Raw genomic sequence first — 14,402 nt, forward strand, 5'->3', positions numbered from 1 at the left:
TGGAAAGTCCCACACCTCCCAGTCCCAGATTGGACAGCTGAGCAGTCAAAGCACCGACAGCTCAGCATACCCATCACAAGATTGGACAGCCGAGCTGTCAATCAAAATACTTACAACTGAGCCATGACCAAGCATCCATAGTACAGCAAAACTCACACTGAGTGGAGGAATTGTGACACTTTACAGATTACACAGCCCTCCAAAGCAGGATTCCCATTTTCTGCTGTCTCCAAATTCAAGAGGATAATGTTCCTAACAAAATACAGGTGTAGTAGTCCTTTACTTGTTAGAATACAGAACCAGAATCATCATCAGTACAGGAATACAGCATCAGAACAATCATCAGTACATAAATGTAGCACCAGAATCATTATTAATGCAGGCATGCAGCACCACACCATCATCTTACATGAATACAGCACCAGAACTACCATCAGTACATGAACACAGCACCAGAACTACCATCAGTACATGAACACAGCACCCGAACCATCCTTAATATAGGAGTACAACACCAGTCACACCATTAGTACATGAATACAGCACTAGTACCACAATCATTACATCAGTACAGCACTAGAACCATGATTAGTACAGAAGTACAACACCAGAACCACCATTAGTACATGAGTACTACACCTGACACATTGTCAGTAAATTAATACAGCACACAAATTATCAGTACATGAATAAAGCACAAGAACCATCATCAGTCTATGAATACAGCCCCAAGTTTAGTATAGTGATCAATTGCAATGTCATGTCAGCCCCCAACATTTACAATCGTTACACATGAACCTGTAACTCCCAGTATGTCCTTAAAAATTGTTGTTACCAGCCATCATCACACTGCAGACCATACAGTAGCCACAGTACTACCTAGATGCAGGCAGTAGCACTATTAAATATTAAGAATAACTTAACTTTTTGGAGATATTTTACATGTTTTATTCCTTTCATTCTGAGCAGATCGGATCTCAGGACCCAGACCCCAAAAGACCTCTTACAAGTACATCTCAGGAGATGGGCGTGCAAAAAATCCTTTGACTTTCTACTTTATCCGTTCCCGCTGTGTGTCCTCTCCAGACTCCTGAGCTGCACACTTCTAAGAGGTCTTTTGAACTATTAGTCTCAGGAACTGTACTCCCACTGATCTAATTAGAATCGGTGAGTTTAAACATATAAAAAAAAATCCCCAAAGTTTATTTACTTTGGTTATTTTTTTGTGTGGGTCTAATAGGTTACTCGCAGATAGTTGCTAACTACCTGCCTGTTCTGCTCTACAAAATCTCTGCCAGCTCAATTGATGACTCTACTGCTGACCTCATGCTGACCAACAGCTGGCTCCCCATTAGGCACCTGAGAGTCGGCTGTAAATCAGCATGTCATTGCCTTGATGCCCTGTATACATAGAAGAGTGGAAGAGAAGCTTCTCTGCCAACAGGAGAATTTCCTGCATTAGAGGTCCGTAATTGCTGTCAACTCTCCGAGATTGTTGTCCTGCAAAATAGTCAAGTAGTTAGTAACTACCTGCCTGTACGGTATTAGTCACATATGAAAAAATTAACATAGTCCAGGATAAACCTGTGAGGACTGTACTGGGGTTACTAAGGGGTAGACCCACTGGACCGTGACAACGATCCTCCCACGGGCGAGCTGACCAGATGGACCACCCCCTATACAGGGAGCGTTAGGGGCAGACCCGTGGGAGACTATCGCCACGGCAGCTGGTAGGCTAGGAAGGACAGGAAGGTGACTAACGGAAACACGGAGTGGGCAAAGGAAGAGAATAGACAGTCTGGGGACAGGAACACGGGCAGGGCGGAGGACACGAGCTGGACGGAAATACGGACTGGACAGAGGATGAGAACTGACAGGCTGCAGACAAGAACACAGGCAGGACGAAGGACAGGAACGAGCAGGCAGATTGCTGAGAAGCAGACAGGACGGAGGACGAGGGCTGGATCAAGGAACGTTGAACAGAAGTGCGGCCAGAACCACTTGAGAACACAAATGAGACACAGGCAAAGCGGAAGAGGCAGAGTAAATAATGGCAGGGCTGCGCAGTACTTCCGGGTAGGTGTCCTCCTGGATGATAGAGAGCACAAGTGAGAGGTAGACCCGGAGAACTCAGAAGTGTGTGCACGCAGCACAGAACTCAGTGCACGTGCGCAGTCGACGGGAGGCAGAAGCCGACTGGGAGTGCCGAGAAGCAGAGAGCCGGCGAGGATCGACAGCTGCGGAGGCGCGCCGAGACGCCGAAGGGAGGTAAGTATGAGAGGAGTCGGGAGGCCGTGACAGCAGTGGCGGTGGTGTGACAAAAGCCTTTAAGGTGCATTTGCAATAGCCTATAATAGGTAACTGATATTGGCATATCTAAACAGTCTGCTAATCACCTGATGCATGAGCAAAACATTCATTTGCCAGGTAAAATGATCTTTCTTAAATTGAATTTTTCTCGGTAGTACATCTTCATGTGTAAACAGGACATATGCTGCCGAGAACAATGTCATCATTTTAACAGTTGTTCTATGAACATGAGAGTGTGGTTGGCATGTCTAAACAGGCTATAAAATGACAACTGATTTTGATTTGACATCAGCAAGCATCCATGGAGAAGAGCATTCAGTGATCCACCCAGCTACAGAAATCTGCAAGCAGGCAGTCTGTTAGCGCCATGTCCTCCTTCAGTGCCCCTGTGCGTCACCCATGTGTTAGCAGAACATTAGGATAACCTGCTAGAGCTTACTATACTATTCAAACAATTGTTCATTATCTTGGTCCGAAGTGTAGCTGGCAGATATTAATACAACACATAAAATTGATACATAACACAACAAATGCTGTAAAATATCCCAAGGACAGTCAGGTAAGGTAATGACATCTATGCAGATCTTTTTTCCATTCCATGAATATAGATGTAAAACAATGTCTGGGGCAGATAGTTGCTGAGGTGAAAATCTATGTAGATGTTAAGACCAGATGTATTTATTCAAGAGCATCCTAGATTATTAACAAACTTCTGTTCGGAGCCCATTGGGGGCGCTCTTGTCGTGCACTTTTTATTCATTCCTTTGCCTGCTATAACACATCTTGCAGAGATTGACATTGCATGTTTAACACTTTGATAAGACAATACACATTCTTATGTTTTCTAACAAATTAGACTTAATCTAAAAAGAAAACTAAGTAGCAAGGACAAGAGGCTTTACATTTATGTACTTACTAATACAAACAGGAGTGTAATCCCTCAACATGACACGAGTGCCTCGGCAGCTAGTGTTTGCAGATTTTGGCAGCCGTAACTTCATTCAAGCATTTGATTCAATTCTCCTAGTTTTCTATTCACTGGGAGGTGTTTACTCACTTCTGTCAATTGAATGATGCTTGATTATATTATTTTGTACGCGGCCGTCTCCCCGACCCAGCGCAGCGTTCCCGCTGTAGAATGGGGCCATTTGATCATCATGCATTTATTTCTTCAAGCAAATGTTTTTTTTCTTTCTTGTCCTACACAAATTCAGGTTTGTCAATAATTTCAACTCACACAAGTTCATCATTGAATCCAATTATGACCTGTTATTTACTCTTCTGCTGTTTCAATTTACAAGCTGATACTGAATTTCTTTAAAGGGAACCTGTCATTAGAAAAACGTTATTAACCTGTAGATATGGGGTTAATCTTCAGGTTATAATAGCGTTATTATGCAGCCCGGCGCCTGTAGGAGTGAAATGCTGCCAGGAGAAAATTTTGGTTTCAGTCGCAGGGGCAGCGGCAGCGACTGTAACCGCACTCCCGATACTAGGGCTGGCTGTAAGTCAGGACCGGGGGGCGCGGTTGCAGCCGCTGCTCTGTCTTATCTGAGTTCAGTCACTGCTGAAAGAATACAGAGCTGCGGCTGTAACCGCAACCCCGGCCAAGACTGACACTACCTCTGCATTGGAGCCGGCTGCCAGTCAGGGCTGGGGGCGTGGTTTCAATCACAGGGGCGGTGCCAGTGCTGGTTCAGTCACCACTCTGAGAATATAGAGCGGCAGCTGTAACTGTGCCCGCGGCATTAGGGCCGGCTGTCAGTCAGGGCTGGTGACTGTATTCTCTGAGCGGAGGCTGAACCAGCATTGGCACCGCCCCTGTGAATGAAAATATGCCCCGGCCCTCACTGACAGCTGGCTCCATTGCAGAGGCAGTGTCAATCAGGGTCGCCCCTGCATCGGCGTTGCCCCTGTGAATGAAACCATGCCCCGGCCCTCACTGACAGCTGGCTCCAATGCAGAGGCAGTGTCAATCAGGGTCGCCCCTGCATCGGCGTTGCCCCTGTGAATGAAACCACGCCCCGGCCCTCACTGACAGCTGGCTCCAATGCAGAGGCAGTGTCAATCAGGGTCGCCCCTGCATCGGCGTCGCCCCTGTGAACGAAACCATGCCCCGGCCCTCACTGACAGCTGGCTCCAATGCAGAGACAGTGTCAATCAGGGTTGCCCCTGCATCGGCGTCGCCCCTGTGAATGAAACCACGCCCCGGCCCTCACTGACAGCTGGCTCCAATGCAGAGGCAGTGTCAATTGGTCGCCCCTGCATCGGCGTTGCCCCTGTGAACGAAACCACACCCCGGCCCTCACTGACAGCTGGCTCCAATGCAGAGACAGTGTCAATCAGGGTTGCCCCTGCATAAGCGTCGCCCCTGTGAATGAAACCATGCCCCGGCCCTCACTGACAGCTGACTCCAATGCAGAGGCAGTGTCAAAACAGGGTCGCCTCTGCATCGGCGTTGACCCTGTGAATGAAACCACGCCCCGGCCCTCACTGACAGCTGACTCCAATGCAGAGGCAGTATCAATCAGGGTCGCCCCTGCATCGGCGTCGCCCCTGTGAATGAAACCACGCCCTGGCCCTCACTGACAGCTGGCTCCAATGCAGAGGCAGTGTCAATCAGGGTCGCCCCTGCATCGGCGTTGCCCCTGTGAATGAAACCATGCCCCGGCCCTCACTGACAGCTGGCTCCAATGCAGAGGCAGTGTCAATCAGGGTCGCCCCTGCATCGGCGTTGCCCCTGTGAATGAAACCATGCCCCGGCCCTCACTGACAGCTGGCTCCAATGCAGAAGCAGTGTCAATCGGTCGCCCCTGCATCGGCGTCGCCCCTGTGAATGAAACCACGCCCCGGCCCTCACTGACAGCTGGCTCCAATGCAGAGGCAGTGTCAATCAGGGTCGCCCCTGCATCGGCGTCGCCCCTGTGAACGAAACCATGCCCCGGCCCTCACTGACAGCTGGCTCCAATGCAGAGACAGTGTCAATCAGGGTTGCCCCTGCATCGGCGTCGCCCCTGTGAATGAAACCACGCCCCGGCCCTCACTGACAGCTGGCTCCAATGCAGAGGCAGTGTCAATTGGTCGCCCCTGCATCGGCGTTGCCCCTGTGAACGAAACCACACCCCGGCCCTCACTGACAGCTGGCTCCAATGCAGAGACAGTGTCAATCAGGGTTGCCCCTGCATAAGCGTCGCCCCTGTGAATGAAACCATGCCCTGGCCCTCACTGATAGCTGACTCCAATGCAGAGGCAGTATCAATCAGGGTCGCCCCTGCATCGGCGTCGCCCCTGTGAATGAAACCACGCCCTGGCCCTCACTGACAGCTGGCTCCAATGCAGAGGCAGTGTCAATCAGGGTCGCCCCTGCATCGGCGTCGCCCCTGTGAATGAAACCACGCCCGGCCCTCACTGACAGCTGGCTCCAATGCAGAGGCAGTGTCAATCAGGGTCGCCCCTGCATCGGCGTCGCCCCTGTGAATGAAACCACGCCCCGGCCCTCACTGACAGCTGGCTCCATTGCAGAGGCAGTGTCAATCAGGGTCGCCCCTGCATCGGCGTCGCCCCTGTGAATGAAACCATGCCCTTGCCCTCACTGACAGCTGGCTCCAATGCAGAGGCAGTGTCAATCAGGGTCGCCCCTGCAACGGTGTTGCCCCTGTGAATGGAACCATGCCCCGGCCCTCACTGACAGCTGGCTCCAATGCAGAGGCAGTGACAATCGGTCGCCCCTGCATCGGCGTCGCCCCTGTGAATGAAACCACGCCCCGGCCCTCACTGACAGCTGGCTCCAATGCAGAGACAGTGTCAATCAGGGTCGCCCCTGCATCGGCGTCGCCCCTGTGAATGAAACCATGCCCCGGCCCTCACTGACAGCTGACTCCAATGCAGAGGCAGTGTCAATCATGGTCGCCCCTGCATCAGCGTCGCCCCTGTGAATGAAACCACGCCCCGGCCCTCACTGACAGCTGGCTCCAATGCAGAGGCAGTGTCAATCAGGGTCGCCTCTGCATCGGCGTTGCCCCTGTGAATGAAACCACGCCCCGGCCCTCACTGACAGCTGGCTCCAATGCAGAGGCAGTGTCAATCAGGGTCGCCCCTGCATCGGCGTCGCCTGTTATGTCTGCTAATGAAAGGTGTAATGAAGGCAATCCAGAGACACAGTGTGCCTAGCAATCAGAGCGCACACAGTGATCTGACAAATACCCAAAAACAAAAGAACGAGCTCTGAGACGTGGAAACTCTGTAGACTGCACACCTGATCCTATCCTAAACACAACTAAAAGTGGCTGTGGATTGCACCTAACAACTACCTAGGCAACTCGGCACAGCCTAAGAAACTAGCTAGCCTGAAGATAGAAAAATAGGCCTGACTTGCCCCCAGAGAGATACCCCAAAGGAAAAGGCAGCCCCCCACATATAATGACTGTGAGTAAGATGAAAAGACAAAACGTAGGGATGAAATAGATTCAGCAAAGTGGGGCCCGATATTCTTAGACAGAGCGAGGACAGTAAAGCGAACTTTGCAGTCTACAAAAAACCCTAAAGCGAAACCCATGCAAAGGGGCAAAAAAGACCCACCGTGCCGGACTAACGGCACGGCGGTACACCCTTTGCGTCTCAGAGCTTCCAGCAAAACAAAAGACAAGCTGGACAGAAAAAAGGCAACAAAATAGCAAAAAAGCACTTAGCTATACAGAGCAGCAGGTCACAGGAACAATCAGGAGAAGCTCAGATCCAACACTGGAACATTGACTAGGAGCAAGGATAGCAGCATCAGGTGGAGTTAAGTAACGAAGCAGCTAATGAGCTCACCAGAACACCTGAGGAAGGAAGCTCAGAAGCTGCAGTACCCAGCATGGGTTTATGAGAAATCGCTCCTGTCAAACCAATCTAATCAGTTTTTATGAAGAGGTAAGCTATAGGCTGGACCACGGTGAGTCATTGGACGTGGTATATCTCGATTTTTCCAAAGTGTTTGATACCGTGCCGCACAAGAGGTTGGTACACAAAATGAGAATGCTTGGTCTGGGGGAAAATGTGTGTAAATGGGTTAGTAACTGGCTTAGTGATAGAAAGCAGAGGGTGGTTATAAATGGTATAGTCTCTAACTGGGTCGCTGTGACCAGTGGGGTACCGCAGGGGCGGTATTGGGACCTGTTCTCTTCAACATATTCATTAATGATCTGGTAGAAGGTTTACACAGTAAAATATCGATATTTGCAGATGATACAAAACTATGTAAAGCAGTTAATACAAGAGAAGATAGTATTCTGCTACAGATGGATCTGGATAAGTTGGAAACTTGGGCTGAAAGGTGGCAGATGAGGTTTAACAATGATAAATGTAAGGTTATACACATGGGAAGAAGGAATCAATGTCACCATTACACACTGAATGGGAAACCACTGGGTAAATCTGACAGTGAGAAGGACTTGGGGATCCTAGTTAATGATAAACTTACCTGGAGCAGCCAGTGCCAGGCAGCAGCTGCCAAGGCAAACAGGATCATGGGGTGCATTAAAAGAGGTCTGGATACACATGATGAGAGCATTATACTGCCTCTGTACAAATCCCTAGTTAGACCGCACATGGAGTACTGTGTCCAGTTTTGGGCACCGGTGCTCAGGAAGGATATAATGGAACTAGAGAGAGTACAAAGGAGGGCAACAAAATTAATAAAGGGGATGGGAGAACTACAATACCCAGATAGATTAGCGAAATTAGGATTATTTAGTCTAGAAAAAAGACGACTGAGGGGCGATCTAATAACCATGTATAAGTATATAAGGGGACAATACAAATATCTCGCTGAGGATCTGTTTATACCAAGGAAGGTGACGGGCACAAGGGGGCATTCTTTGCGTCTGTGAATGAAACCATGCCCTGGCCCTCACTGACAGCTGACTCCAATGCAGAGGCAGTGTCAAAACAAGGTCGCCCCTGCATCGGCGTTGCCCCTGTGAATGAAACCATGCCCCGGCCCTCACTGACAGCTGGCTCCAATGCAGAGGCAGTGTCAATCAGGGTCGCCTCTGCATCGGCGTCGCCCCTGTGAATGAAACCACGCCCCGGCCCTCACTGACAGCTGGCTCCAATGCAGAGGCAGTGTCAATCAGGGTCGCCCCTGCATCGGCGTCGCCCCTGTAAATGAAACCACGCCCCGGCCTTCACTGACAGCTGGCTCGAATGCAGAGGCAGTGTCAATCAGGGTCGCCCCTGCATTGGCGTCGCCCCTGTGAATGAAACCACACCCCGGCCCTCACTGACAGCTGGCTCCAATGCAGAGGCAGTGTCAATCCGGGTCTCCCCTGCATCGGCGTCGCCCCTGTGAATGAAACCATGCCCTGGCCCTCACTGACAGCTGGCTCCAATGCAGAGGCAGTGTCAATCAGGGTCGCCCCTGCATCGGCGTTGCCCCTGTGAATGAAACCATGCCCCGGCCCTCACTGACAGCTGGCTCCAATGCAGAGGCAGTGTCAATTGGTCGCCCCTGCATCGGCGTCGCCCCTGTGAATAAAACCACGCCCCGGCCCTCACTGACAGCCGGCTCCAATGCAGAGACAGTGTCAATCAGGGTCGCCCCTGCATCAGCGTCGCCCCTGTGAATGAAACCATGCCCCGGCCCTCACTGACAGCTGACTCCAATTCAGAGGCAGTGTCAAAACAGGGTCACCCCTGCTTCGGCGTCACCCCTGTGAATGAAACCATGCCCCGGCCCTCACTGACAGCTGGCTCCAATGCAGAGGCAGTGTCAATCAGGGTCGCCTCTGCATCGGCGTCGCCCCTGTGAATGAAACCACACCCCGGCCCTCACTGACAGCTGGCTCCAATGCAGAGGCAGTGTCAATCAGGGTCGCACCTGCATCGGCGTCGCCCCTGTGAATGAAACCACGCCCGGCCCTCACTGACAGCTGGCTCCAATGCAGAGGCAGTGTCAATCAGGGTCGCCCCCCACATCGGCGTCGCCCCTGTGAATGAAACCACGCCCGGCCCTCACTGACAGCTGGCTCCAATGCAGAGGCAGTGTCAATCGGTCGCCCCTGCATGGGCGTCGCACCTGTGAATGAAACCGCGCCCTGGCCCTCACTGACAGCCGGCTCCAATGCAGAGACAGTGTCAATCAGGGTCGCCCCTGCATCAGCGTCGCCCCTGTGAATGAAACCATGCCCTGGCGCTCACTGACAGCTGACTCCAATGCAAAGGCAGTGTCAAAACAAGGTCGCCCCTGCATCGGCGTTGCCCCTGTGAATGAAACCATGCCCCGGCCCTCACTGACAGCTGGCTCCAATGCAGAGGCAGTGTTAATCAGGGTCGCCTCTGCATCGGCGTCGCCCCTGTGAATGAAACCACGCCCCGGCCCTCACTGACAGCTGTGTTGTGAATTCTGTTGTCAAGCTCCCTCCTGTGGTCATGAATGGTACTTCGGCTGGTTCTGTCCATGGGCTTCCTCTGGTGGTGGTGAGTGGGGCTGCGGCTTCTGAGGTTCCTTCCACAGGTGACGAGGTTAATTCGTTAGCTGGCTGCTCTATTTAACTCCACCTAGATCATTGCTCCATGCCACCTGTCAATGTTCCAGTATTGGTCTAGTTCACTCCTGGATCGTTCTTGTGACCTGTTTTCCCAGCAGAAGCTAAGTTCCTGCTTGTTTTTCTCTGGTTTGCTATTTTTCTGTCCAGCTTGCTATTTTGATTGTTGTCTTGCTTGCTGGAAGCTCTGGGACGCAGAGGGAGCGCCTCCGCACCGTGAGTCGGTGCGGAGGGTCTTTTTGTGCCCTCTGCGTGGTCTTTTTGTAGTTTTTTGTGCTGACCGCAAAGCTACCTTTCCTATCCTCTGTCTGTTCAGTAAGTCGGGCCTCACTTTGCTAAATCTATTTCATCTCTGTGTTTGTAATTTTCATCTTTACTCACAGTCATTATATGTGGGGGGCTGCCTTTTCCTTTGGGGAATTTCTCTGAGGCAAGGTAGGCTTTATTTTTCTATCTTTAGGGCTAGCTAGTTCCGTAGGCTGTGACGCGGCGCCTAGGGAGCGTCAGGAGTGCTCCACGGCTATTTCTAGTGTGTGTGATAGGTTTAGGGATTGCGGTCAGCAGAGTTTCCACGTCTCAGAGCTCGTCCTATATTATCAGTAACTATCAGGTCATTCCGTGTGCGCTTAACCACCAGGTCCATTATTGTCCTGACCACCAGGTCATAACAGTACAGGTGGCCCAAAGTACTAATGCATCTCAATAGAGGGATAAGAGAAGTTCTGAGACCATTTTTTTTTCTTTGCAGTGTGTTTTGTCTCTCTTTTCCCCTTTACCTCTTGGTGGTTCAGGATACAGGTGTAGATATGGACATTCAAGGTCTGTCCTCTTGTATGGATAATCTCACTGCAAGGGTACAAAACATTCAAGATTTTGTGGTTCAGAATCCAATGTTAGAGCCTAGGATTCCTATTCCTGATTTGTTTTTTGGGGATAGATCTAAGTTTCTGAATTTCAAAAATAATTGTAAATTGTTTCTTGCTTTGAAACCTCGCTCCTCAGGTGACCCTGTTCATCAAGTGAAAATCATTATTTCTTTGTTGCGTGGTGACCCTCAAGACTGGGCATTTTCCCTTGCGCCAGGAGATCCGGCATTGCGTGATGTTGATGCGTTTTTTCTGGCGCTCGGATTGCTTTATGATGAACCTAATTCAGTGGATCAGGCAGAGAAAATCTTGCTGGCTCTGTGTCAGGGTCAGGATGAGGTAGAGATATATTGTCAGAAGTTTAGGAAGTGGTCTGTACTCACTCAGTGGAATGAATGTGCCCTGGCAGCAGTTTTCAGAAAGGGTCTCTCTGAAGCCCTTAAGGATGTCATGGTGGGATTTCCCATGCCTGCTGGTCTGAATGAGTCTGTCTTTGGCCATTCAGATCCATCGACGCTTACGTGAGCGTAAAGCTGTGCACCATTTGGCGGTTTTATCTGAGCATAGACCAGAGCCTATGCAATGTGATAGGACTTTGACCAGAGCTGAACGGCAAGAACACAGACGTCGGAATGGGCTGTGTTTTTACTGAGATGATTCCACTCATGCTATCTCCGATTGTCCTAAGCGCACTAAGCGTTTCGCTAGGTCTGCCACCATTGGTACGGTACAGTCGAAATTTCTTTTGTCCGTTACTCTGATCTGCTCTTTGTCATCCTATTCTGTTATGGCATTTGTGGATTCAGGCGCTGCCCTGAATTTGATGGACTTGGAGTTTGCTAGGCGCTGTGGTTTTTTCTTGGAGCCCTTGCAGTATCCTATTCCATTGAGAGGAATTGATGCTACGCCTTTGGCCAAGAATAAGCCTCAGTACTGGACCCAACTGACCATGTGCATGGCTCCTGCACATCAGGAGGATATTCGCTTTTTGGTGTTGCATAATCTGCATGATGTGGTCGTTTTGGGGTTGCCATGGCTACAGGTCCATAATCCAGTATTGGATTGGAAATCTATGTCTGTGTCCAGCTGGGGTTGTCAGGGAGTACATGGGGATGTTCCATTTTTGTCTATTTCGTCATCCACCCCTTCTGAAGTCCCGGAGTTTTTGTCGGATTACCGGGATGTATTTGATGAGCCCAAATCCAGTGCCCTACCTCCTCATAGGGATTGCGATTGTGCTATCAATTTGATTCCTGGTAGTAAGTTTCCTAAGGGCTGACTGTTCAATTTATCTGTGCCAGAGCACGCCGCTATGCGGACTTATGTAAAGGAATCCTTGGAGAAGGGTCATATTGCCCGTCGTCGTCACCATTGGGAGCAGGGTTCTTTTTTTGTGGCCAAGAAGGATGGTTCTTTGAGACCTTGTATTGATTACCGCCTTCTTAATAAGATCACAGTCAAATTTCAGTACCCTTTGCCGCTGCTGTCTGATTTATTTGCTCGGATTAAGGGGGCTAGTTGGTTCACCAAGATAGATCTTCGTGGTGCGTATAATCTTGTGCGTATTAAACAGGGCGATTAATGGAAAACAGCATTTAATACGCCCGAGGGCCATTTTGAGTACCTGGTTATGCCATTCGGGCTTTCCAATGCTCCATCAGTATTTCAGTCCTTTATGCATGACATCTTCCGAGAGTACCTGGATAAATTCCTGATTGTATATTTGGATGATATTTTGGTCTTCTCGGATGATTGGGAATCTCACATGAAGCAGGTCAGAATGGTTTTCCAGGTCCTTCGTGCAAATTCTTTGTTTGTGAAGGGGTCAAAGTGTCTCTTTGGAGTTCAGAAGGTTTCATTTTTGGGTTTCATTTTTTCCCCTTCTACTATCGAGATGGACCCTGTTAAAGTCCAGGCCATTTATGATTGGACTCAGCCGACATCTGTGAAGAGTCTGTCAAAGTTCCTGGGATTTGCTAATTTTTATCGTCGCTTTATCAGTAATTTTTCTAGTGTTGCTAAACCGTTGACTGATTTGACCAAGAAGGGTGCTGATGTGATCAATTGGTCTTCTGCGGCTGTGGAAGCTTTTCAGGAGTTGAAGCGTCGTTTTTCTTCTGCCCCTGTGTTGTGCCAGCCAGATGTTTCGCTTCCATTTCAGGTCGAGGTTGATGCTTCTGAGATTGGAGCAGGGGCTGTTTTGTCGCAAAGAAGTTCTGATGGCTCGGTGATGAAACCATGTGCCTTCTTTTCTAGAAAGTTTTCTCCTGCTGAGCGTAATTATGATGTTGGCAATCGAGAGTTGTTGGCCATGAAGTGGGCATTCGAGGAGTGGCATCATTGGCTTGAAGGAGCCAAGCATCGCGTGGTGGTCTTGACGGATCACAAGAATTTGACTTATCTCGAGTCTACCAAACGGTTGAATCCTAGACAGGCTCGTTGGTCGCTATTTTTCTCCCGTTTTGATTTTGTGGTTTCGTACCTTCCGGGCTCTAAGAATGTGAAGGCTGATGCCCTGTCAAGGAGTTTTGTGCCCGACTCTCTGGGTGTTCCTGAGCCGGCGGGTATTCTCAAAGAGGGGGTAATTTTGTCTGCCATCTCCCCTGATTTGCGGCGGGTGCTGCAAAAATTTCAGGCTGATAGACCTGACCGTTGCCCAGCAGAGAAACTGTTTGTCCCTGATAGATGGACTAGTAGAGTTATCTCTGAGGTTCATTGTTCGGTGTTGGCTGGTCATCCTGGAATCTTTGGTACCAGAGATTTGGTGGCTAGATCCTTTTGGTGGCCGTCTTTGTCGCAGGATGTGCGTTCTTTTGTGCAGTCCTGTGGGATTTGTGCTCGGGCTAAGCCCTGCTGTTCTCGTGCCAGTGGGTTGCTTTTGCCCTTGCCGGTCCCGAAGAGGCCCTGGACGCATATCTCTATGGATTTTATTTCGGATTTCCCTGTCTCTCAAAAGATGTCGGTCATTTGGGTGGTTTGTGATCGCTTCTCTAAGATGGTCCATTTGGTACCCTTGTCTAAATTGCCTTCCTCCTCTGATTTGGTGCCATTGTTTTTCCAGCATGTGGTTCGTTTACATGGCATTCCGGAGAACATCGTTTCGGACAGAGGTGCCCAGTTTGTTTCGAGGTTTTGGCGAGCCTTTTGTGCTAGGATGGGCATTGATTTGTCTTTTTCCTCGGCTTTCCATCCTCAGCCAAATGGCCAAACCGAACGAACTAATCAGACTTTGGAAACATATCTGAGATGCTTTATTTCTGCTGATCAGGATGATTGGGTGTCCTTTTTGCCTTTGGCTGAGTTCGCCCTTAATAATCGGGCCAGCTCGGCTACTTTGGTTTCACCTTTTATCTGCAATTCTGGTTTCCATCCTCGTTTCTCTTCAGGGCAGGATGAGTCTTCGGACTGTTCTGGTGTAGATACTGTGGTGGATAGGTTGCAGCAGATTTGGACTCATGTGGTGGACAATTTGACATTGTCCCAGGAGAAGGCTCAACGTTTCGCTAACCGCTGGCGCTGTGTGGGTCCCCGACTTTGTGTTGGGGATTTGGTTTGGTTGTCGTCTCGTTATGTTCCTATGAAGGTTTCCTCTCCTAAGTTTAAGCCTCGTTTCATTGGTCCGTATAAGATTTCTGAGGTTCTCAATCCTGTGTCGTTTCGTTTGACCCTTCCAGCTTCTTTTGCTATCCATAATGTATTC

The sequence above is a fragment of the Ranitomeya imitator genome, chromosome 2 (assembly GCF_032444005.1).
Source record: "Ranitomeya imitator isolate aRanImi1 chromosome 2, aRanImi1.pri, whole genome shotgun sequence".
In the NCBI taxonomy this organism is placed as follows: Eukaryota; Metazoa; Chordata; class Amphibia; order Anura; family Dendrobatidae; genus Ranitomeya; species Ranitomeya imitator.